Genomic DNA, 27,715 nt, shown 5'->3' with positions numbered 1-27,715 from the left:
TCTTTAGGTAAAGTCACGTAGATAGAAAAAATAACAAAAGAAACGCGACGTTTCGGTCGCAACACAAGCGTCCGTCATCAGGTGAGGATGAGACGGACGCTTTTGTTGCGACCGAAACGTCCCGTTTCTTTTGTTATTTTTTTCTATCCACGTGACTTTACCGAAAGAACCAGAGAGTATGGATTCCTGCAGTCACCAAAGCTTTAAATCAACATTGATGTACTCGCAGAACATTCTGATGGACAGCTTTGACAGGAAGGCCCCTGATGCAAACCCCGTTTTGGCATTTGCATCAGGGACTTCTCGTTAAGCCTGTCTGCTGAAACGTTCTGCGGGTGCAACCAATGTTGCGGAGCTCACGATAAATTGTGAGTGGGCTACACTGGGGCACATCTATATTCAAGATGATGCACGTATATATTAATCTAAATTGATGCTTACACACACATTGCGACGTATGTATTTCAAGCATGTGAATCAATTTATTTTAATCATCAACGAAACGATGCATCGTTACATGCCTGGTCTTTAACTTTACACACCGGAGCACCCATTCCTCCAAATTTTGAGCGATCTCTACCACACACGTTGATCGCTCAAGGACACCATGACCAAAAATAGGTTTTCATCCTATATATTAAAAAAAAATAGCAAATTAAATTACTCTCCAAAAATAAACACATCCTCTGTTATCCTGAATTTGTCTCTTGGGAGCAAAGCGCACTCTGTTCTCAAATAGAATCTTTAACAAACAATAAAAAGGAAACGAAATGTTTTTTTTCCACGATCAAAAATATCTGACCGTCGGGCCATCTCTGGAGGGGCCCGGCGCCAACTCCACCCATCACAAGAGGTTCCATCTCCCAGGCGCGCACAAACCCGAGTCTGAAAATCTCTTCCCTCAAGAGACGAGCGCTGTGTGCTCGTGAGCATGCTGTCAATTTGACGCCGCTGCAAGGCGCAGGCTTGTGATGGCATGTGACAGGACCGCGGTGTACGGGCTGGTGTCCGCCCCTCCCCTTCACCCCTCGGGATAACGTCGCACATCCAACTCGCCATGGGACAGAGGCGGATATGTGAAAAGGTCGCATATGTGAACATCTATAAAAACTGGAAGTTTATGCCACCCACGAATAGGTTAATGGATATAAAGCGCAAGCTGCTTTAAACATGGGGGAGAAATGATTGACAGGTGCTACAGAAGCGAAGTGGCTGTACATGAGGTTAGGAACATATTACCCACGTGTGAAAAGGTCTACTAATGTGAACATTTACAGAAAATTACGCAAAAATACTGCTCTGGGGAAGAGCGGTTAATTGGCTCGGGCGTAAATGTCACGAGGTCCGATATGCGACGCCGTACTGCACATTATAAATCAAACCCCACCAATACAGAGCAAAAAAAACGAATAAGTTTACATCCACCCTATCCACTGGATGGCAGCACTCCAACGTCGCTTCCAGAATTAAGCATTCCGCTTTGCATGGCGCACACGTACATGGGTGCTTTACAGCACGGAGGAGCACGGGCAATATGGCAGAGGCAAACTCATGCGAACGAAGAAATATCAGCACAGGCAGGCAGAATGGGATCGGGACAGCACGGGTGTAATGCTGCACCAACAACGAAATAAAATGAATGGAAGGCATGAGCTGCAATGGACCAACAGCACAATCAGTGGGCTCAGTCAATATCTCACCGAGTGGCACAGCGACATTACAGTGCCTGTGAAAGCACTAAGCGAATTACACCATGCAGATGGTAGCATCATGACCGCCAATGTCGTGACTGTCATGGTCATGTTGACAGGCCTTTGTCAATCCACTATCCGATGAAGCTCAGCCCCCCCCAAACCCCACCCACCCCTACCCCCCACCGACAGCCCATGCATCATGGGATGGTGAAGTCAAGAGCGAGTGTATACAAGAACTGGCCCAGGACCATTTTGAATATCACTCGCAACCGATGTTAGCCCTGGCCAGGAACTTAACTCTGGTCTTTGTGTTCCGAGCATGGTGTGTCAACCACCGTTTGACCCGGAAATAAATATATTTGGCTTAAATTCAGGCTTTTAAGTTGAATGAAAAAAGATCAGACTGGCCCTTTATGTCTCAGCCCTCACAACAAGACGATAAAATCTACTGCTTTCCGTTCCACCACAAAAAAAAACCCACTTGATCCAACAATAAGAACATGTGCAAAACACAACAAACCATCCGTCGACTATCTACAGAAAACTCTTGACAGAACCATAAAGAGAGCAATGGCCTTTAAAGGCAGCGTGGTACAATGTATACGCAAACCTTTCATCCACAAGGGAGTTTTATTGTGCTACATATCCAAAGGGAAGCTGCCGCGGTCTAACGGATAGCACACAATTCAGATGTCGCCAGTTTAATCTCCCGGTGTGGAAGATGAAATAATCATGCCGGTTTCTTAAACCTTCCCGCCTCTTGTCAACTCCGCAGTGTAAATGAGTACACCGCAGTTAGTCCATCGGCAGGTCGTGCATGGTAAAGCGTGGGTGGCTCCCACCTCGTCTAAGATGTCTAGCCAGTGTGGAAGAGCAGGCAAGAAATATCCTCGAGAGGAGCTTTCTAGAGATAACTTTCGTGGAGGTCCTTCTGCCAGCAGTGTCCCGAACAATACATTGCTGGGCTGCGCCATTAACTTTACCTTTTATAATTGAACATTATGGCAGGACCCCGGGGTCCTAACAGCCCCCGGCTCTTGCATAAACATTATATTAATGTAAACATTATATTATATTTTGATTTAAAGCTTTCGTGACTGCAGTAATTCATATTCTTAGTTTTTTCGGTAAAGTCACGTTGAAGAGAAACAACAAAATATATATTTTGTTATTTTGTTGTTTCTCTTCAACGTGACTTTACCGAAAAAACTAAGAATATTATATTATATATTATGTAAACATATAATGTAAACAAAAACTTTGCTCTTTTTCACCAATGGATTTGAAGGATGGTGGCAAGTGTTGTCTTGTTAAACTAAGCCTTTAAAACAGACAACTACTTACCTGCAGTACCTCTATTTAAAAACACTATCGAAAAAATAATTGACACCCCTCTGTCAATCATCGTGTTTCTCAGTGTGGATTTGTGAACACACTTTGTAAACAGTACATAAAATAGTACGCGTTTTCAATGCGCTGTTCATATTGTAACAGGCGTTTATAGCAATGTTACTCTACAGAGTAGTGGGTCGCCTCTCTTCTTATCCGCATTGATACGAGCGCAGTATGTGGGGACTATGGCTTAACCGCAAAAAAAAACCTATCTGCACAGATTCATACGGACAAGAGAAGTATTATCAAATAGGAGGAATTAACGGTGCAACGCATCTCATACCGTTATGATAAATAAAGGACACAAGTCGTGTAGGGCAGTTTGAGCAGCTTTGGATAAGACTTATGATCCTGCCCATACCCGAGCATGGAGTGCATTCGCTTGTTCAGCTCTGCTGCGCATTCGTCCTCGCCACTGCCCTTGGACGACACGACAACAGAATGATCCGCGCCAGGTGTGTCGCGGCGTTTACGTGCGCAGTGGGACGGAGTCGCCAAAAATAAATTAATTACGATTTTGACTTCTGTTTATGCGGGACGCCGGGGTCCTGCCATAAGGTTAAATTATCCAACACCAAAATTCCTCCAAAAAACTCAAGTAAAGCAAGGGCTGAATATTCTGAATATCACAGCACTTTGCCTGGCACGCTTGCCATCTGCCTACGGTGCTTTTGACAAAAAATCCCCCAAAGGTTCGGAACAGATTGATGTTCCGTATGCGTGACCTTGCTTAGGGCAAGTGCGCCGACAACCTCTCTATTTTTAAAATACGAACAAATAGCATTCGGTGTTCAAATGGTAGGTACGTGTGTGATGCTAACCGCTGCTATTGCTACAACATCCGAGTGGGGTTGGACAGGAAAAAAAAGACAATTACAGGCACACCTGTCCCGCTATTTCCGAGACGTTCCGCTTGCAGTGATAAATTACGATACACACCGTCGCAGCCGAGGGCAGCATGCAAAGGAGGCAACGCTCCCTCTCCCCCGTTGTTATTGATCAAGGGAGCGGCTGCAGCGTGCGCCCGTGCATCACGGTGTCAATTAAGGGGGCGATTTGAAACAGGAGGAACCACAAAACAACGTGCCACAACATCTATCGCGCAAGGACGCACGCAAACGGCAAAACATGCGGAAGGCCAGGCTCGCAAGCATCTCCACAATCGCTGGCGGTTGCGCGCATTTCAGCAACAACAGAGCAGGCCATCATCCCCTTTAGGGAATGGTTTGGATTGTCAGTCTTGATCGTCCAGTCCCCATGGCGCTTGGGGCTGTTGGGGCCTGACAGTTTCCTTCGCCGATATCTCCTTGCAGGGCACTTTCCACGACTCTCTTGTCCGTGGCTGCATCTATCAACCAAGACGGTTACCATCCCGTGGAGTGTTCGATGTTGCCTCTGGTTAGCACGGTTGGCTACGTACAGTGCGAAAGAAGTTCAACATACATATGTTTGACATCCAGTTAGATCGCGATCTTCCTCTTCCCCTAGCACCTTCCAGTTCCCTCCATCACTGTCCATTGCAGCCGGTCACCATTCATCCTGGTCACGTGTCTGTAATATTTCCGTTTCCTGTACTTGACCTGTTGTCTATGCCTATTTCTTTTTAGGATTTCCTTGTCATTGGGTTGCACATCTCTTGCGAATGAATGCTCAACTCTGGCCAATCGTGCAGCTTGGCAGGATGGCGACAAACTTCGCCACCATTGTAATTTAGGAACAAGAGGGCAAGCCACTCCTTGAAGAGAATAGCGTGGCTTGCCAGGTACGAGCCACCATTTGAAGTAAACATTTTCACGTATGGCCTGTGTGATTCGGTAAGTCTTTGTCGAGTAGGAATGCGCCTGACCGTGTCAGATCTCTGCAACTAAGCGGGTTTGAGTCTGTATAGTGCTTTTGTGGGCAACCACGATGCACAGCTGGTATTATAGGCTGTAGGGATACACTGTTGGCAGCAGAGGGCAGTGCAGGAAAATCTTTAGTTATACTCCACTTCAATGTGCCTACATCTATTGACCCTGTCTTCACCAGCCATGAGATGAGAGGGCAGAGGTAGGGGACTGCATGGAGGAGAATAGAGTGCGATGTCAGGAGAGAGGTCAAAATAGTTTGTGAAGGGGGAGTAGAGTGAGATGTGAGGAGAGGTAGCTTCACTTTAAAAGACGTGCAGTCTCCCTGGGCTCTCGTGTGGTTATAAAGACCGCTGTCGACATTGTTCGTCACTCTCAACACAGAAAGGAGAATAGATTTTGTATTTCGCTGCAATTATTTTTTCATGGAATAGCACCTTGAGTGTTACCAAAGAATTCAATTTCCCACAGCGTGAGTTAGGAACGTGGCTTATTGATGGCTCTTCAGCCACAAACCTAACAGGGGATTATCAAACACCATGAAGAATTAAAGAAAAATAGCTTTAATCAAAAGTGTGCACCAATCCAACAGTGGACTGATCATGGCTGATAATAATGGTGCATTTGTAAGTGGCATGTGTATTTTTTGTATATTTGGTTTCAACGAAAAAACATCCAAATTATATTATTAGTAATATACTTGATGGGCATGGAACAATTTAATCGGCCAACAATTATACAAATTGCCAAGCGTTGATTCAATAAATATTTGCCTCTTTTTATTGTCTCAATTGGATTCTCATCATTTGACCTCCTTTGCCAGTACCAAAATGTAATAATAGGGTTTTTCCCCTTTTTTATATTGGATTGATTCCCATTTAGTTATTCTCGTTTTAAAATGTTTGTTTGCACAATTTGAATTAATGTACCAATACAATGTTATTTGCATATATTTATCAGCCTTGATCAGTGAGTCCACCGCTGTCTCCAGATGTCATCCATAAATTTATATTGGAGAAGCAAAGGCATAAATATAACAATTTAAGATGACCCATGTCATATTTTTTAAAGACAGCCTTAAGAATAATCAGTTGCAGAAATCATAAATATTTGATTATTCACAATATGAAAATGTACTGAACGAACTGCCTTGTTTGCCTGCACATGTTTTGTTTTTAATTGAACAGAATTAGGCTTGGAAATGTCAGGCTGACCTTAGTCTCCAACGGTGTCAGCACTCAGGGCCAGAGGTCTTCGCAGACCATTCATTACCGTACGAGTCAGTAAAATTACACCCGTATGCATTTGCTTTGGAACCGCCACCCAGAATCGTGACCATTTATCAACTGGCAAAGAAGGGCGAACCATCATTTTGCATCCCTTTTACAACAGGCCCAAACAAAGGCGGCAAAGTTATTATAATGTACAGCAAAACCTTGGATTGCGAGTAACTTGGTCTGCGAGTGTTTTGCAAGACGAGCAATTTTTTTAAATAAATATTAATTTGATAAACGAGCGAGGTCTTGCAATACGAGTAGTACGTATACGCTTTGTCTGCCGAGCGTCACGTGATCACACTGATATACGAGTGCTTTGGATTACAAACACGTTTCTGGAACGAATTATGCTCGCAATCCAAGGTTTTACTGTATTTAAAAAATGGCAATGCCTCTCATCCACAGTTAAGATGTACAATACACGCCTGCAGAGGAGAGTCACACATGACCCGCTTAACACCTATTTTCATGACAAAGTTTGTTGGGTTAGATCGCGGAAATGTGTCGTAAACCCACCTCCACCCGACACAGCCAACTTGTAAGGTAAGTCACGTGAACAAAATGTGCCAATATGTGACTACTTCAGCACACTGGTGTGTTAGAGAGCAAACCTACAACATTCAGGATTTGAGTACGACATTGCGCTGGTGATTACAACCAGCATTATTAGGCAATTGCCAAAATGTTGTGGGTTTAATCTCAAATACACCGGTGTGCTGAAGTAGTAATAAATCGGCACGTTTTGTTCATTGTGGCATACCTTACTAATTGGCTGTGTCGGGTGGCGGAGGGTTGAAGACATTTATATTGATGCGATCTAACACAATATCGTTCGCGATAGCCGACGTTTTAAACACCTATTTTTTATTCGCTAGCTAGCCGAGAGCATCCGCGCATGACTCGCGCCTCGTGCGCCCCCTCCAATCCGCATGCTCTGGGCCATTGCCCTCGTAATTCATCACTGCTATTTATTACTTTGCACGATTCACCCCGCTGCCACGGAAAGCGCCGGTGTTAGGACATTTCTGCACTCCTTTAATTATTCATCTGTCAAGTAAATCGCTGCGGTCTTTCCATTCTTGGGAGAGAAAAAAAAGTTAATTATATTATTATACAAACATGGAAAGTGTTAGTGGCGGTGGTTTTAAGCAGTTTCCTATGCCACACTGGCCTTAATAGGTGCTCGCTAACGGCACATGAACCAACAGTCTGTTAAGACTATTCCGGGTTTTTTGTATTAGTCTTAGTTGAGATGTTGTTATAGGCAAGTTGGACACTGACGTTTCAGCATAAGTCTATCTGCACCACTGCATCTGTACAGATACAACCTTGCGTACAGATAAGTCTTGTCTCTCTACCTTGTGAATATGAAAGATCATACTGTCATGCTCAATAGAAAAAGCAATTCTGGTCACCAAAGGTTAATAACAGCCGTGCAACACGCCCTATGACCGACAAGAGCACGGAGAGGCCCTTTATCCAAGGGTGCATTGACAAGGGGTTATAAATAATTATTTTAACAATTCACCCCCACCTGTGATTCAATGAACTCTCACGCTTCAGTGCTGCAATTCGATTAAGTGATCATTTAATTTGCGTCTCGTCCATACAGATTTGTTTACAACTGTTTTTCATTCCTGTCAACCCATACAGTTTACCCGTATTGTTGTACAGGGAAAGTTAGTTTTCAGGTCCATACGGTGTACGGCCGTTTCAATACGGGCACATTTTTTGTCTATTTGTACAGCGAGGGAAAAAAGTATTTGATCCCCTGCTGATTTTGTACGTTTGCCCACTGGCAAAGACATGATCAGTCTATAATTTTAATGGTAAGTTTATTTGAACAGTGAGAGACAGAATAACAACAAAAATCCAGAAAAACGCATGTCAAAAATGTTATAAGTAGGTGTGCATTTTAATGAGGGAAATAAGTATTTGACCCCCTCTCAATCGGACAGATTTCTGGCTCCCAGGTGTCTTTTATACAGGTAACGAGCTGAGATTAGGTCTCCAGACCTTAATCCCATAGAAAATCTGTGGAGGGAGCTGAGGGTTCGAGTTGCCAAACGTCAGCCTCGAAACCTTAATGACTTGGAGAAGATCTGCAAAGAGGAGTGGGGCAAAATCCCTCCTGAGATGTGTGCGAACCTGGTGGCCAACTACAAGAAACGTCTGACCTCTGTGATTGCCAACAAGGGATTTGCCACCAAGTACTAAGTCATGTTTTGCAGAGGGGTCAAATACTTATTTCCCTCATTAAAATGCAAATCAATTTATAACATTTTTTGACATGCGTTTTTCTGTATTTTTTTGTTGTTATTCTGTCTAGCACTGTTCAAATACACCTACAATTAAAATTATAGACTGATAATTTGTTTGTCAGTGGGCAAACGTACAAAATCAGCAGGGGATCAAAAACTTTTTTTCCCTCACTGTATTTGTTTCTCCCTTGTGATGGGACTTTGTAGGATGAACGTTGAGATTTACAAAGGCACGGGGTGATCAATAAGGTCTGAATTGGTCTGTAATAAGGTAGGCACCGGTAAGGGGTTGACAAGTATGTTTACCTAAATGTAACATTAGCGTATCATTTTTGTACAATTGCCATACATTTTAAACAATCGATTTTCACATTTAAAATGTTAGGCGCGTGTATCGCGAGCGTAAAAATCGACTGTTAATCGATAAAACGACGGAACATTACGTGGTTTGTCAATTGCATCTCTGGCTTTGGCAAGTTGGTAAATTATTATAAAACTTCACTGTAGGTGCTGGATAAACCCAAAAAGAGTTTTGTTTGGGTCAAATTGCCTAAATATAACTGTGGCATTAAACCTGCCACCACCCGACACAGCCAATTAGTAAAGTTTGTCACGTAAACAAAACATGACAATTAGGTACAAGTTCAGCACACCGGAGCAAACCCACTCAAATTGTAAATGTTGTGGGTTGACTCTCCAACATAAATAATTGGCATGTTTTGTATACGTGACAAACCTTACTAATTGGCTGTGTAGGGTGGTGGCGGGTTGAACGACGTATTCAGATCTATGCTCTCCAACCCAAAAAAAACCTATTTTGGATAATATTGGTCGCGAAAGCCTACATTTTAAACTGGATAACCCTGTCCGTGAGACGCACGGCTCGTCGCAGGCCTGCATCCAATTATACAAATTTCTCAATTAGAGCAAAAAAAATGAACTAGTCATCGTACGTTTTCTTTTACTGCTATTTCTGGAATACGGTGATAAAAGTGCTTTGTTTTTAACGGACGTGCTCGCGTCAACAATCTCGGGGGGACCCGACGCGCCAGGAGGACATTTGCAGCGAAGCGTTGGAAGGCGTCGACATCCCACGCTATTTTTGGGAGCGTTAAATTAAAGCCGAGATCTGTGGCCACCTGCCAATTTATTCACTGTTTTTCACACACTTCCCCGTGCCACACATTATTCCTTTACACAGCTTATGGGCCTGCAATTATTTATTCCGCGCGGCTCCGTTTCCCTATTAAACAGTTACATTTCCTTTCAGCTATATACGTCGCACGACGTGCGGAATATTTCAATATCGCTCTCCAAGTGAAAAATGCAAATGAGAACACGTTATATACATGCACACATAAAAATACCGCACAATATAACTAGTCTGTTCAGCTATGCAATTTCCAAGGACAGAATAATTTATTATATCCGAGCAAAGGGTCGGGGGGGGGGTGGGTTAAAAAAATATCGACCGAGAAAAGACAAAATTATGAAATTCAGCACAGCTAACAATAGGCAGAGCTGTGCACACACACACATCGCGATGATTCACAGCAATGGGGAAAACGGGCCCCTGCGCTGTCACATACTTTGTCTGTGGCTTTCATTGACTCATATGGTCATACCCAGGGCGGCGCTCTGGGATCAGCGGTCATCAGAGCGTGGCTGCGTAGCGGTTACTCCCTCGACGGATGCTTGATGGGGGGAAAAATCCGCGCACCATTCGTTTCAGTTTTTCGTGAGAAATACGGCTCCTGTGGCACCGCCGTGGTGCAATGGGCAGCACGCTTAAGACTTGCAAGCCAGAGGTCGTTTGTTCGGTCCCATCTTCGAGTGCGGCGGTTGAATCAACGGTGCAAAGTATCTTAAATCCCACCTGTTCCCCCACCCCTCCACCCAACAATATTAATGTGCACACGGCACCGAGTCGATCGGGCAGATGGCGTGCAGTGGCGTAAAGTGTGGGGTTTCCCGCTTATTCAAATGTGTCTGCCGAGCGTGGAAGAGTAGACCAAACTACCCTCTCGTGAAGGCCCTTCTGCCAGCAGCGGTGTGAGCAAGAAATTGCAGGGCTGCACCTTTATCGATTACTACTGGCGGTAGTGCTCATCTCTACCGAGCTTCACCATTTACCACAAGAAACGTTGGTGGGGGGGGGGGGGGTAATTCGGTTAATTGTTACAGACCTAAATTATTAATATATGAGCTCATTATCAATTTCTTAGGCATTTAAGTTTTTTCCCCACTCAATAGCAGTGTCTAGATGACACCCCCCCCCCCCCATCCTTTATTCCTCATTCTCAGTCCTTTATGCACACAAGCAAATTTATTTCTGCAGTGTCTGCAGTGTTCATGCAGGGGTATTAGTTTTGTAAATAAATCAAGTAAACCCAGTCGGTGTTGGCGACGCGTGGGGACTGTGGGTAAACAGCATGCCCTTTATAAAAGGACGGGGCGATTATCCATTGTAAACTTCATCTGCAAACAATCCCCATCGACGACATTTCTGGATGCAGCGCTCTGAAAACGCGAGCCCGAGCCCGGAGGAGGGTGATCCTTAACGGCTTTACTGGCTCCCCCAATTCATGAAATTGTCTTTAACGTTCTCAAGCAGATGAAGACTAATTAAAAATAACCAGCCATCCATAACAATCAACTCGCACAATGTGCCATTATTATTTCAATGTACATATATGTAACGAAGTGACGTGACTGAAATTGGAGACGACTGTTACACTGAGACGTGAAGAGAAGCACATGGGTCGGAGAAGGTACGCAAGTTAGTCATCATCATGCACACAAAGTGAGTGGGCTCTGGCGGAAGGACACTTCGCTGGAAGAGATGACACAGTGAGTGGTCGAGACTGGTCATGGAATGGCAGCCAAAACCACAGAACACGCCCGTAAAGATACGTCCACCGCAGAGATGGGGGGAGGCCTTAATCCAGCAGTGGATATATCATGGCTGATGATTGATGATTATGGAGGTGACTGGGTGGCTCAAGAGACAGCACCGAGCCAGCACTGCGGATAAATTATGCTGAAATTTGGTCTTAAGCCACACGTACGATTAAACAGGGTTCTCAAGTGGAATGAGTAATGGTCTCAGCTCAGCCACTAACGGCTGGACGAAAAAAAACCTCATCATATTAAAATTTGCTTTAACACTTAAATAAAAAAATGGCAGCTCTGTTAATTAAAAATAATGGATCGCCTGCCATGTGTCAAACATTTCTCCAAAGCAGGGTGAATTGTGGGAAGGTGCAGCGCCTTCGTACATGCATAAAAGGTCACTTGAGATTTCAGAAGTCACGTCTGTGATATCATCTTCCAAGGGTAGTTATCTTCACACGGGGTGATGCACCGCTTAATAGCAGACCATAGTTGAATGATATAGCCTTGCACTATAAGAATGCCACCAATGCCACGAGTAGTTATTATTATTCGAGGGTTCCGAGTAGTGTAATTGGAATAAAACTTGGAATTAAAAAAAACGGTCCCAGAAGCAAGCTGTCACTGGCTAACGAGCAGCGTTTGCGGTGTCTTAGCAGTGCCCACTCTGGCCGAGCGCCACGAAACTTGCTCAGCTCACGCTCCGACGCTGGAAACAACTCTTTGAAAGATTTGTCGAGCCAGCAGAAAGAAAGTGACTGCGTGCGAAGTTCTGCATTGCATCGCCATGGCATAATTTACAGAAAAGCATGCGAGCGTCATTCACGGGCCCGCTCGAGGACATGCACACAGGAAGGTGACAATGGATCATCATCGCCTAATGCGCCTTCGAGTTCCGCCTTAGGATAAATTAAAAACTCAACACGTGAGTGTTTTATTAAGGCAGCGTTATTGATGCGTTCGAGTTTTTTAGTTATTTGTGCTTGTGCACCACTGCCAGTGCAGGTTCACCAAATGATATGTTTAGCTAAAAATTGTTGAACTTAGGATAATGTCCAGATCTTTCATTATACTACTGCTGCTGGATGAAGGTCTCACCTTGTCACTCAGTCATGGGGCTTGTTTGACGACATACTGCCCATGCTGGTCAGTGTGTCGCTGAACAGCGGAGCCAAGGATTGGTTCAGATATAGTCACTCGTCGGCACTGGGGTTAGCCTTGGCCAGGAAATTAACTTCGGTGGTGATGATAATAAGGATTATGATGAAATCCGTCTCCAAAGTCAAGTAAAAAAAATCACCGCTGGCTGCTACAGCTCCGTCATTTCTAAGCCGCCGTTTCGCTCGTCGGTTCAGTAGCCCGCGGTCGAGTGTCACACATTTGGGGGCCCGAGACAAAGGGGGGCAATCTCGGCTGGGGTTGGGGAAAGGGGGACGCGCGGGTGGAACGGCACTACAATCGCACCGACAGATGCTGTCCATTACGAGCCGCTCAGTTGCAGAGCCGACGAGCCTTTGGGTGGGGCACAGACTTAACGAGCCAAGCCCTGCTTGTGGCGCGCTTAACACAAAAAATTTGCACAGACTTTCCTGCCGCTCATCCCCAGGGCGCTGTTGCCAGCATTCAATTTCCCCACGCGAAGCAAAGGCGGTGGGAATTAAACACCGTCAAGCGATTGCTCACGCCAGCGCCGTCACTTCTGGCGCGTCCTGCCGTCAGATCAGACGGAATTCAAAATGAGGGCACGCGGCATGATAGCGGACGCAATGAAAGTGGTGCCTCTGCGCTCGTCAGTCGGGGCAGTGAATTTCGAGCTCGGCGGGCGAAAACAATGCGACAGTGGAATGAGAAGCACCAGGGTAAAGGAAGAACGACGGTCATACTACTGTAGGGGTGCTATGGGGAATAAACACATGACACGGGAAGGTGTGGTTCACCCACACCTTGGTGGCTACAACAACGTCCGCTAAGGCTCCAGTGGGTATAAAGTGCGGGGAGCCAGGGAGCTCGGGGCAGAGTGTGGGGCCCGAGGCTGAAGCAACCAGTGAAGAAAGAAGGCCAGCTAGGTGAGACCCTGGAACTCCTGTGACCGCTGCCCTTTTCAGGGCCGGCACAGCAAGCCAGTGGTGCGGCCCCAGAGCCCCAGAGTCAGAGTCCTTCTAAGGGCCGGTCTGGTCGGCGGGGTGCCGAGATCTGTGCCTAACCAGGGCCGGATCTGATAGCCTCCCTTAGAGCCCTACCCGGAGGAACTGGGAGCCTAGAGCTTAGGCTAGAGAGCCTGGGGTGTGTTCCTGAGTTATACGGGTGGAGGGGCCGCTACCCCTTCTAGTGTAACCCTTGTTAAGGTTTAAATAAATAGTGCTGCTTCTATTCTGCCGTCTCCGTGTCCTGGAACCCACTACAACTGGTGTCAGGAGTGGTCTTAAAATGGACACAAGGAGTACAAACCGATCACAGGAACCCCAGGAGGAGGACGGCTCGCCTGGGATTGCGCCAGAGGCCGCGGCCGACGATCCTGGGATGTCCCAGACGCCCCAACAGCAGCCGCCGCTGGAGGAGTGGCCGCCGATGGAGGACGGGTTGCAGGCGGCTCACTCTCGACTGGCTGAGCTGCTGTATGCCGCGGCTTCCACGCTGGAGGAAATCAACCGCGCGGGGCTGCGGGCGCAAAGGCGGCAGAGAGACGAACGCCGTTCAACGGCCATTCCCGCCGAAACACAGCCACCAGATTTCGGATTTGCCGCCATGACAGTGTCCGCCACGGCGATTGGAGGGTCGCAGCGCCACGTGGACGCTGTGGGCCAATCAGCGGTGGTGACGTCATCACCAACGGACGCCCGCTGTCAGGACCAATCGGCGGGCGCATCGTCATCACCTGCGCGACCGCCGATGGGTGTCCCCAGCCCCACAGACACCGGTGGAGAGGCCGGAAATGGCGCGCGGCACCTCTCAGAGACGAAGCCATCGTTTCAACAACGCCTGCCGGTGTTGAAGGAGTTCGTTTCAGACGGCGGCGACTGGGGGGCCTTTCAACGCCGCTTTCTCGCTCATCAAGAGATGGCCGGCTGGACGGACAACGAGGCGTTGAGTGCGCTACCGGCCATGCTGGACGATGACGCCCTTGCTACGCTCATCACAGCTCCCAGATCAACGCGATCTACGCTACAGTCGGCGCTCCAGGTCCTCACCATAGTCTACGGGCCATCGTCGGACTGCCGCAAACTCTTCCACGAGCGGTGCAGGGGCCAGAAGGAGCCACCGCTGGCGTATCGCACGGCTCTCCTGGCCCTCGCAAAAGCGGCTTTCCCGCGGATGGACGGCGAAGGGGTGGACGCGATGGTGACGGAGAAGCTCCTGGCGTTGGCCCAGGAGCTACAGATCGTCATCGTCGCAGAGGACGACGCGGACATGTGCTCCTTGCGGGCAGCAAGACACATCCACGCGCACCTGATAGCGCAGCGTCGATCACCTCTCGTCCCCAAGGGCGCAGCTGCGGTGTGCGCTGGGACGCCGACCATCCCCCCCTCCGAGGAGGTCTTCGCGGCGGGTCGCCCGGTGGAGTGGAGATCCGGAGGGAGGCCGGCTCGGACCACACCGGATCGCCAGGAGCACCCCAAGGCGCTCATCACGTGCTACAACTGTGGCCGCAAGGGCCACGTGGCTGCGGAATGCCGGGCGCCTCGTCAACGACAGCCGGGACGGTCGGACGGCGCTCCAGCCTACAGGCCTCCGCATCGCAACCCGGCAAGTCGCGGCACCCCACATGCTCGGCCTGTGCACACACCTGTCCCCACCTCGCGCGTTTCGGTGTACGGGCCTCGGGGTACGCCCATTCGGTTGTTGGGTGGCGGCGGGGTCGAGAGGGTGCTCGGGCCGGGGCAGTGGACGGAATTGGCCCACCGCATTGTTGCTGCGTCGGCAGGCTCGTCCGTGGTCGCGGGTCGCATTGACGGGGTCGAGGTGCGTATCCTCGTCGATACGGGAGCTTCGGCGACCATTGTGTCAGACTTGATTTATAATATTCTTCCCGTTCAAAGCCGCCCCTTGCTCCCAGTCACCGTTCCGTGTTACGCAGCGAACGGGGGTTCGCTGGGTATCATAGGCCAAATTCGAGCACAAATTTGCATTGGCGATATCAAACTCTCCGGGCCGATATTAGTCTCGTCCTCGCTGGCGGTTCCGTGCTTGTTGGGGACGGACTTTTTGGGCAAAATGCCGATTAAAATTCTAATTGATCAGGGTTGCATCGAGCTTCCCTCGGGCCGACGGGTAACATTCCTGCCTTCCCCTGTCACCTCAAGGGCAGCGTGCGCGTCGATACAAGTGTAGGGGTGCTATGGGGAATAAACACATGACACGGGAAGGTGTGGTTCACCCACACCTTGGTGGCTACAACAACGTCCGCTAAGGCTCCAGTGGGTATAAAGTGCGGGGAGCCAGGGAGCTCGGGGCAGAGGGTGGGGCCCGAGGCTGAAGCAACCAGTGAAGAAAGAAGGCCAGCTAGGTGAGACCCTGGAACTCCTGTGACCGCTGCCCTTTTCAGGGCCGGCACAGCAAGCCAGTGGTGCGGCCCCAGAGCCCCAGAGTCAGAGTCCTTCTAAGGGCCGGTCTGGTCGGCGGGGTGCCGAGATCTGTGCCTAACCAGGGCCGGATCTGATAGCCTCCCTTAGAGCCCTACCAGGAGGAACTGGGAGCCTAGAGCTTAGGCCAGAGAGCCTGGGGTGTGTTCCTGAGTTATACGGGTGGAGGGGCCGCTACCCCTTCTAGTGTAACCCTTGTTAAGGTTTAAATAAATAGTGCTGCTTCTATTCTGCCGTCTCCGTGTCCTGGAACCCACTACAACTGGTGTCAGAAGTGGTCTTAAAATGGACACAAGGAGTACAAACCGATCACAGGAACCCCAGGAGGAGGACGGCTCGCCTGGGATTGCGCCAGAGGCCGCGGCCGACGATCCTGGGATGTCCCAGACGCCCCAACAGCAGCCGCCGCTGGAGGAGTGGCCGCCGATGGAGGACGGGTTGCAGGCGGCTCACTCTCGACTGGCTGAGCTGCTGTATGCCGCGGCTTCCACGCTGGAGGAAATCAACCGCGCGGGGCTGCGGGCGCAAAGGCGGCAGAGAGACGAACGCCGTTCAACGGCCATTCCCGCCGAAACACAGCCACCAGATTTCGGATTTGCCGCCATGACAGTGTCCGCCACGGCGATTGGAGGGTCGCAGCGCCACGTGGACGCTGTGGGCCAATCAGCGGTGGTGACGTCATCACCAACGGACGCCCGCTGTCAGGACCAATCGGCGGGCGCATCGTCATCACCTGCGCGACCGCCGATGGGTGTCCTCAGCCCCTCAGACACCGGGGGAGAGGCCGGAAATGGCGCGCGGCACCTCTCAGAGACGAAGCCATCGTTTCAACAACGCCTGCCGGTGTTGAAGGAGTTCGTTTCAGACGGCGGCGACTGGGGGGCCTTTCAACGCCGCTTTCTCGCTCATCAAGAGATGGCCGGCTGGACGGACAACGAGGCGTTGAGTGCGCTACCGGCCATGCTGGACGATGACGCCCTTGCTACGCTCATCACAGCTCCCAGATCAACGCGATCTACGCTACAGTCGGCGCTCCAGGTCCTCACCATAGTCTACGGGCCATCGTCGGACTGCCGCAAACTCTTCCACGAGCGGTGCAGGGGCCAGAAGGAGCCACCGCTGGCGTATCGCACGGCTCTCCTGGCCCTCGCAAAAGCGGCTTTCCCGCGGATGGACGGCGAAGGGGTGGACGCGATGGTGACGGAGAAGCTCCTGGCGTTGGCCCAGGAGCTACAGATCGTCATCGTCGCAGAGGACGACGCGGACATGTGCTCCTTGCGGGCAGCAAGACACATCCACGCGCACCTGATAGCGCAGCGTCGATCACCTCTCGTCCCCAAGGGCGCAGCTGCGGTGTGCGCTGGGACGCCGACCATCCCCCCCTCCGAGGAGGTCTTCGCGGCGGGTCGCCCGGTGGAGTGGAGATCCGGAGGGAGGCCGGCTCGGACCACACCGGATCGCCAGGAGCACCCCAAGGCGCTCATCACGTGCTACAACTGTGGCCGCAAGGGCCACGTGGCTGCGGAATGCCGGGCGCCTCGTCAACGACAGCCGGGACGGTCGGACGGCGCTCCAGCCTACAGGCCTCCGCATCGCAACCCGGCAAGTCGCGGCACCCCACATGCTCGGCCTGTGCACACACCTGTCCCCACCTCGCGCGTTTCGGTGTACGGGCCTCGGGGTACGCCCATTGGTTTGTTGGGTGGCGGCGGGGTCGAGAGGGTGCTCGGGCCGGGGCAGTGGACGGAATTGGCCCACCGCATTGTTGCTGCGTCGGCAGGCTCGTCCGTGGTCGCGGGTCACATTGACGGGGTCGAGGTGCGTATCCTCGTCGATACGGGAGCTTCGGCGACCATTGTGTCAGACTTGATTTATAATATTCTTCCCGTTCAAAGCCGCCCCTTGCTCCCAGTCACCGTTCCATGTTACGCAGCGAACGGGGGTTCGCTGGGTATCATAGGCCAAATTCGAGCACAAATTTGCATTGGCGATATCAAACTCTCCGGGCCGATATTAGTCTCGTCCTCGCTGGCGGTTCCGTGCTTGTTGGGGACGGACTTTTTGGGCAAAATGCCGATTAAAATTCTAATTGATCAGGGTTGCATCGAGCTTCCCTCGGGCCGACGGGTAACATTCCTGCCTTCCCCTGTCACCTCAAGGGCAGCGTGCGCGTCGATACAAGCGTTCGTCACTCGGACGGTGCGTGTACCTCCCGGGGCGCAAATGCTCGTGCCCCTTCGCTTGCGTCGGCCTTTCGTGCCCGGTGTTCTGGACCAGGGAATTCTGTTAGGGCCCTCGAGGGCTGGGGAAAACGGGCTGGATCTGGTGGCCGCTCAAACGCTCGTTAAGGGGAGCGATGACCCGTTTATCCTCGTCCTTAACGTTGGCGTACAGACGGCCGTCGTTCCTCAGGGAACTGTGCTCGCGCACGCGACACCGGTCCCCGTGGTAGACACGGTTATGGGTAATGTGGGGACCGATCCTCTGGCTCAACCGCATTCTGAGGGGGACGATAGTTGGATGGACACACTATGTTCGGGCACGAGTGATCTGTCCGACTCCCAGCGTGCCGGCCTACGCACCCTTCTGACGGAATTTTCCGATGTTTTTAGTAAACACAAATATGACATTGGGTGCACGAAATTGTTGCGTCACCACATTGACACGGGTGACAATGCCCCGGTACGCCAGAATCCTTTTCGGTTAAGTCCGGCCGAAAAAGATCATGTCAAATTGGCAGTGGATGACATGCTGGCTGCAGACATTATAGCCCCTTCCACCAGTCCATGGGGAGCACCCATAGTGCTTGTCAAAAAGCACGATGGGTCCTTGCGATTCTGTGTGGATTTTCGCCGCCTTAATAAGATCTCCGTGGCCGACGCGTATCCACTTCCCCGGATGGACGAATCTCTGGATGCTCTGGCTGGCGCACGTTTTTTTTCTACGTTGGACTTGTTATCCGGATTTTGGCAACTCCCATTGGATGATGAGTCCAAGCCAAAGACTGCGTTTCGCACACCACACGGCCTATTCCAATTTAACCGGTTACCTATGGGATTACACTCCGCTCCGGCGACATTTCAGCGCCTTATGGAACTGGTTTTGGCTGGCTTACAGTGGAACGTCTGTTTGATCTATCTGGATGACGTCATCGTGTTCAGCAAGACATTTGACGAACACCTTTTGCGCTTGCGCGCCGTGTTCCTCAAAATGCGTGCTGCGAATTTGAAATTTAAGCCGCAAAAGTGCCACCTGCTACGGGAATCCGTACGCTATTTGGGGCACATCGTCAGCCGCTCGGGCATATCCACCGATCCCGCAAAGACGCAGTGTGTCAACTCCTGGCCAACCCCCACCTCGGTGGCTGAGGTCAGGAGTTTCATTGGATTTGCGTCTTATTACCGGCGGTTCGTCGCGGATTTCGCGACCATTGCTAAGCCCTTACACGCTCTGACGGCGAAGGGAGTGAAATTTCACTGGGGCCAGGAGGAGGAGGTCGCTTTTTGTTCCCTTCGCGACGCTCTCGTGCGGGCCCCTCCATTGAGCTACCCCGATTTTTCGGAACCCTTCCTGCTCGATACAGACGCCAGCAATACGGGCATTGGGGGTGTGCTCTCACAGGTGATCTGTGGTGTGGAACGCGTCGTGGCTTATGGCAGTAGGGTTTTGTCTCCGGCGGAACAGAGATACTGCGTCACGCGTCGGGAACTCTTGGCTATTGTATTTTTTATGCAACAGTATCGCCCATACCTGTACGGTCGGCATTTCACTGTCCGTACGGACCATGCGGCATTACAATATGCCTTGCGGGTGACACAGCCTTCGGGGCAATTGTCCCGATGGCTCGAAATCCTTCAGGATTATGATTTCACGACCACATATCGGAAGGGTGCTCGGCACACTAATGCGGATGCGCTGTCTCGCCTGCCGCCCGCCTCAGATTGCGCTTGTCTCAGGGGATCGGGGCGTTGTAAGCCGCCAGAGGATAGCCCCCCCTTAGATATCCCGGTTCTCGCTGCTGCCACTGAGGACCCCTTGCCTGAGGGTCCTGTCGGGGAGGGAGGTGCGGACTCCTTGCTGGGGTTGTCCGTTGCTGAATGGGGGCGCCTCCAGATGGAGGACGCATCCCTCCTCGCGTTGCGTCGTCGCGCAGGGGGTTCCGTGCGGGGGGTCGCGGGGATTGATTCATACGGGCTGCTCCAGGGGCTCCTAATGCATTGGGATGGGAGGGCCTGCCGTCACAGGCTTGTGGTGCCATCCGCTTTGCGGGGTAAGGCCGTTTGGGCCGCACACGAGCGACTTTTGCACCTGGGGACCCACAAGACCCTTGCCGTGCTCCAGCTGGATTTCTTCTGGCCGGGTATGGCAAGGGATGTGGATGACCTCCTGGGTGCATGCACTCAGTGCGCCCAACGAAAACCACCAGCGAAAGGCGCCTGCCCACCGCTACAATCTATCACGGTCTCTCGGGTTAACGAACTCGTCGCACTCGATATATTGGGGCCCTTCCCTGCGACCCCTAGGGGTAACAAGTACCTGCTGGTTGGCGTGGAATATTTCACCCGATGGCCTATGGCATGGCCTCTTGCTAACCAGTCAGCAGCAGCCGTTGCCGAGGCCTTTGTCCAGGGCTATGTCCTCGACAAGGGTGCTCCCGAACGGCTGCTGACTGACCAAGGGAAGAACTTCTCTGGCGTCCTTCTGCACGAGGTGTGTGCGCTTCTTGGTACGAAAAAGATTCGCACATCCCCCTATCACCCACAAACCGATGGCATGGTGGAGCGGCTGCATAGGACGCTCACATCTATGTTGTGTCACCAGGTGTGTGACTCCCAGACCGATTGGGACCTTCACATTCCGGGGGTTTTGGCCGCCTATAGAATGGCTCCTCACGCGGCAACCGGCTTCTCGCCGTTCTTTTTGATGTACGGTCGCGACGTTGACCCACCAATTGCGAATCAGCTCCGCGTCTCGGAAACCAGCAGAAAATCGAAATTGGCCGACCACGTTAAATTTAATATCCTGAGGTTGACCGAGGCGCGGGAGGCAGCGGCCCAAAACTCTTCCTCTCGGCAGAAGGCCAACGAGAGGTTGCGATCGCGCCAATCACGCACACATGCGTGGAAGCCAGGCGATCAAGCCTGGCTGCACTGCCCTCAGGTGCCGTTGGCGACCTCGGCGAAATTGTTGCGGCCTTGGAGGGGCCCTGTGGTTATTGTGAAGGTTATGCGGCCGCAGTGCGTTCGTATCCAGTGGGGGAAACGCCGCTGGTACGTACACCCCTCGCGTCTGAAGCCGTTTGTGGCGCCGCGCGTCCCTCCACCACATTACACAGGCCGAGCATGTGATGTCTCCGCTGACTCCCGGACGGCGTCTTCGTCACCTGCCCTTGATGCTTCGCTAACTGTTCCACCTTCAGGCGCCTCAAGAATGACGGCTTCCAGCGCGCCTGCGCCACCCGGTGGGGACGGAGTTTGCCCTTCCGGGGTGACGGAAGACGGTGCACCTGCACAGCCGGTGCCCACTGCCGGGCCGACCGGACCCTCCCCCTACGATGGACCCGCAAATCGGACTCGCGCCAAAATGCGCCGCTTGTTGTAAAAATGGTTCTTGTTACTCTTGTTGTTCACTGTTAAGTTTTCTTGCTGCGTTGATGGGGGGGGCGGGTACAATGTATATGTGTATATAGTGTAATTTTGTATAGGTGGGTTGGGTTATTTATTGGGGTGTTCGTTCTTATGAGGCACGCACGGGTGGGGGTTTGTTGTGTTTATTGTTCGAGTATTGTTGCAGCCGGGACGGCTGCGGGTTACACGGGAGGGGGTGATGTAGGGGTGCTATGGGGAATAAACACATGACACGGGAAGGTGTGGTTCACCCACACCTTGGTGGCTACAACAACGTCCGCTAAGGCTCCAGTGGGTATAAAGTGCGGGGAGCCAGGGAGCTCGGGGCAGAGGGTGGGGCCCGAGGCTGAAGCAACCAGTGAAGAAAGAAGGCCAGCTAGGTGAGACCCTGGAACTCCTGTGACCGCTGCCCTTTTCAGGGCCGGCACAGCAAGCCAGTGGTGCGGCCCCAGAGCCCCAGAGTCAGAGTCCTTCTAAGGGCCGGTCTGGTCGGCGGGGTGCCGAGATCTGTGCCTAACCAGGGCCGGATCTGATAGCCTCCCTTAGAGCCCTACCAGGAGGAACTGGGAGCCTAGAGCTTAGGCCAGAGAGCCTGGGGTGTGTTCCTGAGTTATACGGGTGGAGGGGCCGCTACCCCTTCTAGTGTAACCCTTGTTAAGGTTTAAATAAATAGTGCTGCTTCTATTCTGCCGTCTCCGTGTCCTGGAACCCACTACACAAGCGTTCGTCACTCGGACGGTGCGTGTACCTCCCGGGGCGCAAATGCTCGTGCCCCTTCGCTTGCGTCGGCCTTTCGTGCCCGGTGTTCTGGACCAGGGAATTCTGTTAGGGCCCTCGAGGGCTGGGGAAAACGGGCTGGATCTGGTGGCCGCTCAAACGCTCGTTAAGGGGAGCGATGACCCGTTTATCCTCGTCCTTAACGTTGGCGTACAGACGGCCGTCGTTCCTCAGGGAACTGTGCTCGCGCACGCGACACCGGTCCCCGTGGTAGACACGGTTATGGGTAATGTGGGGACCGATCCTCTGGCTCAACCGCATTCTGAGGGGGACGATAGTTGGATGGACACACTATGTTCGGGCACGAGTGATCTGTCCGACTCCCAGCGTGCCGGCCTACGCACCCTTCTGACGGAATTTTCCGATGTTTTTAGTAAACACAAATATGACATTGGGTGCACGAAATTGTTGCGTCACCACATTGACACGGGTGACAATGCCCCGGTACGCCAGAATCCCTTTCGGTTAAGTCCGGCCGAAAAAGATCATGTCAAATTGGCAGTGGATGACATGCTGGCTGCAGACATTATAGCCCCTTCCACCAGTCCATGGGGAGCACCCATAGTGCTTGTCAAAAAGCACGATGGGTCCTTGCGATTCTGTGTGGATTTTCGCCGCCTTAATAAGATCTCCGTGGCCGACGCGTATCCACTTCCCCGGATGGACGAATCTCTGGATGCTCTGGCTGGCGCACGTTTTTTTTCTACGTTGGACTTGTTATCCGGATTTTGGCAACTCCCATTGGATGATGAGTCCAAGCCAAAGACTGCGTTTCGCACACCACACGGCCTATTCCAATTTAACCGGTTACCTATGGGATTACACTCCGCTCCGGCGACATTTCAGCGCCTTATGGAACTGGTTTTGGCTGGCTTACAGTGGAACGTCTGTTTGATCTATCTGGATGACGTCATCGTGTTCAGCAAGACATTTGACGAACACCTTTTGCGCTTGCGCGCCGTGTTCCTCAAAATGCGTGCTGCGAATTTGAAATTTAAGCCGCAAAAGTGCCACCTGCTACGGGAATCCGTACGCTATTTGGGGCACATCGTCAGCCGCTCGGGCATATCCACCGATCCCGCAAAGACGCAGTGTGTCAACTCCTGGCCAACCCCCACCTCGGTGGCTGAGGTCAGGAGTTTCATTGGATTTGCGTCTTATTACCGGCGGTTCGTCGCGGATTTCGCGACCATTGCTAAGCCCTTACACGCTCTGACGGCGAAGGGAGTGAAATTTCACTGGGGCCAGGAGGAGGAGGTCGCTTTTTGTTCCCTTCGCGACGCTCTCGTGCGGGCCCCTCCATTGAGCTACCCCGATTTTTCGGAACCCTTCCTGCTCGATACAGACGCCAGCAATACGGGCATTGGGGGTGTGCTCTCACAGGTGATCTGTGGTGTGGAACGCGTCGTGGCTTATGGCAGTAGGGTTTTGTCTCCGGCGGAACAGAGATACTGCGTCACGCGTCGGGAACTCTTGGCTATTGTATTTTTTATGCAACAGTATCGCCCATACCTGTACGGTCGGCATTTCACTGTCCGTACGGACCATGCGGCATTACAATATGCCTTGCGGGTGACACAGCCTTCGGGGCAATTGTCCCGATGGCTCGAAATCCTTCAGGATTATGATTTCACGACCACATATCGGAAGGGTGCTCGGCACACTAATGCGGATGCGCTGTCTCGCCTGCCGCCCGCCTCAGATTGCGCTTGTCTCAGGGGATCGGGGCGTTGTAAGCCGCCAGAGGATAGCCCCCCCTTAGATATCCCGGTTCTCGCTGCTGCCACTGAGGACCCCTTGCCTGAGGGTCCTGTCGGGGAGGGAGGTGCGGACTCCTTGCTGGGGTTGTCCGTTGCTGAATGGGGGCGCCTCCAGATGGAGGACGCATCCCTCCTCGCGTTGCGTCGTCGCGCAGGGGGTTCCGTGCGGGGGGTCGCGGGGATTGATTCATACGGGCTGCTCCAGGGGCTCCTAATGCATTGGGATGGGAGGGCCTGCCGTCACAGGCTTGTGGTGCCATCCGCTTTGCGGGGTAAGGCCGTTTGGGCCGCACACGAGCGGCTTTTGCACCTGGGGACCCACAAGACCCTTGCCGTGCTCCAGCTGGATTTCTTCTGGCCGGGTATGGCAAGGGATGTGGATGACCTCCTGGGTGCATGCACTCAGTGCGCCCAACGAAAACCACCAGCGAAAGGCGCCTGCCCACCGCTACAATCTATCACGGTCTCTCGGGTTAACGAACTCGTCGCACTCGATATATTGGGGCCCTTCCCTGCGACCCCTAGGGGTAACAAGTACCTGCTGGTTGGCGTGGAATATTTCACCCGATGGCCTATGGCATGGCCTCTTGCTAACCAGTCAGCAGCAGCCGTTGCCGAGGCCTTTGTCCAGGGCTATGTCCTCGACAAGGGTGCTCCCGAACGGCTGCTGACTGACCAAGGGAAGAACTTCTCTGGCGTCCTTCTGCACGAGGTGTGTGCGCTTCTTGGTACGAAAAAGATTCGCACATCCCCCTATCACCCACAAACCGATGGCATGGTGGAGCGGCTGCATAGGACGCTCACATCTATGTTGTGTCACCAGGTGTGTGACTCCCAGACCGATTGGGACCTTCACATTCCGGGGGTTTTGGCCGCCTATAGAATGGCTCCTCACGCGGCAACCGGCTTCTCGCCGTTCTTTTTGATGTACGGTCGCGACGTTGACCCACCAATTGCGAATCAGCTCCGCGTCTCGGAAACCAGCAGAAAATCGAAATTGGCCGACCACGTTAAATTTAATATCCTGAGGTTGACCGAGGCGCGGGAGGCAGCGGCCCAAAACTCTTCCTCTCGGCAGAAGGCCAACGAGAGGTTGCGATCGCGCCAATCACGCACACATGCGTGGAAGCCAGGCGATCAAGCCTGGCTGCACTGCCCTCAGGTGCCGTTGGCAACCTCGGCGAAATTGTTGCGGCCTTGGAGGGGCCCTGTGGTTATTGTGAAGGTTATGCGGCCGCAGTGCGTTCGTATCCAGTGGGGGAAACGCCGCTGGTACGTACACCCCTCGCGTCTGAAGCCGTTTGTGGCGCCGCGCGTCCCTCCACCACATTACACAGGCCGAGCATGTGATGTCTCCGCTGACTCCCGGACGGCGTCTTCGTCACCTGCCCTTGATGCTTCGCTAACTGTTCCACCTTCAGGCGCCTCAAGAATGACGGCTTCCAGCGCGCCTGCGCCACCCGGTGGGGACGGAGTTTGCCCTTCCGGGGTGACGGAAGACGGTGCACCTGCACAGCCGGTGCCCACTGCCGGGCCGACCGGACCCTCCCCCTACGATGGACCCGCAAATCGGACTCGCGCCAAAATGCGCCGCTTGTTGTAAAAATGGTTCTTGTTACTCTTGTTGTTCACTGTTAAGTTTTCTTGCTGCGTTGATGGGGGGGGCGGGTACAATGTATATGTGTATATAGTGTAATTTTGTATAGGTGGGTTGGGTTATTTATTGGGGTGTTCGTTCTTATGAGGCACGCACGGGTGGGGGTTTGTTGTGTTTATTGTTCGAGTATTGTTGCAGCCGGGACGGCTGCGGGTTACACGGGAGGGGGTGATGTAGGGGTGCTATGGGGAATAAACACATGACACGGGAAGGTGTGGTTCACCCACACCTTGGTGGCTACAACAACGTCCGCTAAGGCTCCAGTGGGTATAAAGTGCGGGGAGCCAGGGAGCTCGGGGCAGAGTGTGGGGCCCGAGGCTGAAGCAACCAGTGAAGAAAGAAGGCCAGCTAGGTGAGACCCTGGAACTCCTGTGACCGCTGCCCTTTTCAGGGCCGGCACAGCAAGCCAGTGGTGCGGCCCCAGAGCCCCAGAGTCAGAGTCCTTCTAAGGGCCGGTCTGGTCGGCGGGGTGCCGAGATCTGTGCCTAACCAGGGCCGGATCTGATAGCCTCCCTTAGAGCCCTACCCGGAGGAACTGGGAGCCTAGAGCTTAGGCTAGAGAGCCTGGGGTGTGTTCCTGAGTTATACGGGTGGAGGGGCCGCTACCCCTTCTAGTGTAACCCTTGTTAAGGTTTAAATAAATAGTGCTGCTTCTATTCTGCCGTCTCCGTGTCCTGGAACCCACTACACTACTACTGTTGGTGCGCTCTCGCGAACGCACGTCATAAGAAGCCGGTCCATCCTCATCCCAAAGCAAGGAAACGGCACGGTGCACCGAGCGACAATTGAAACAAATTTTCACGGAAACGCCTAAATGTTTTTCGAAGCATCACTCTGAATAGACTTCTTCATTGAAACGACATTATCTCCACTCTTTAGAAGAAAGAAAAAAAACCTAAAAGCAGCAATCTGGTTATTTTATTACTCTTTGTTTTTTTCGGTAAAGTCACGTATAAATAGGAAATAATAAAATAACATAATAGCGTACGACGTTTCGGTTGCAACACAAGCAGCCATCATCAGGTACAGAAGAGCTAAATTTACGAGAGAGAGGAAACACATAACCCCAGATGTATATACAGACACCCAAGTAGGGGGGAATTAACACAGATACAACAGGGGACACAGAGAGAGAAGCATACCAAACAAACAGGGTTTAGCAAAATTTGGAAACCATATAAAGCAACACAGACGGTCGGTCAAAACACAATTAACGCATAGTCTGGTTGATTACGCTATTTCAAAGGTTGCTAAATTGCAAGTTAAGTATGAAATTTAAAATTCAGACCGCGCACACACACATAGACATGCAAGTAGAGCGAACCAGCAGAGCGAACCAGCACAGCATAGCGTAATCAACCAGACTATGCGTTAATTGTGTTTTGACCGACCGTCTGTGTTGCTTTATATGGTTTCCAAATTTTGCTAAACCCTGTTTGTTTGGTATGCTTCTCTGTGTCGCCTGTTGTATCTGTGTTAGTTCCCCCCTACTTGGGTGTCTGTATATACATCTGGGGTTATGTGTTTCCGCTCTCTCGTAAATTTAGCCCTTTTGTACCTGATGATGGCTGCTTGTGTTGCAACCGAAACGTCGTACGCTATTATGTTATTTTATTATTTCTTATTTATACGTGACTTTACCTAAAAAAACAAAGAGTAATTCCTGCAGTCACGAAAGCTTCGAATCAAGTTTATTTTATGTAAATGACAGATTTTTCAGAGCCTACGATTTGCGGGGAAATATCCGTTCAGTCTTGCAACGTAAAATATTTACCAGCGTTTATGATGTGCAAGGTTATATAGCACACGGATCGCCTATAAAAAGGACTTACAACAATTTTGCCCGTCAAAATATTAAAAATAAAAGATAGCAGACTCAGCTTCGGTCCCCAACTTCATTCCATGATCGTTGGGCGATGTACGATGCAAAAGCAGTTCAACATACATGCAT

General features: G+C 51.5%; 1 protein-coding gene across 1 annotated transcript in view; it reads right to left on the bottom strand.

Moving 5' to 3' along the window:
- The window catches only part of PWP1 (PWP1 homolog, endonuclein), a 61,032-nt gene that overhangs the window by 7,326 nt on the left and 25,991 nt on the right, over window positions 1–27,715 (bottom strand). The window lies entirely within an intron of this gene.

This window comes from Petromyzon marinus, chromosome 7, assembly GCF_048934315.1.
Source record: "Petromyzon marinus isolate PM22_M1 ecotype Great Lakes invasive population chromosome 7, UKy_Petmar_22M1.pri1.0, whole genome shotgun sequence".
NCBI lineage: Eukaryota > Metazoa > Chordata > Hyperoartia > Petromyzontiformes > Petromyzontidae > Petromyzon > Petromyzon marinus.
The sequence above is the reverse complement of the archived record's forward strand: the minus strand, read 5'-3'. Positions and strand labels throughout refer to the sequence as shown.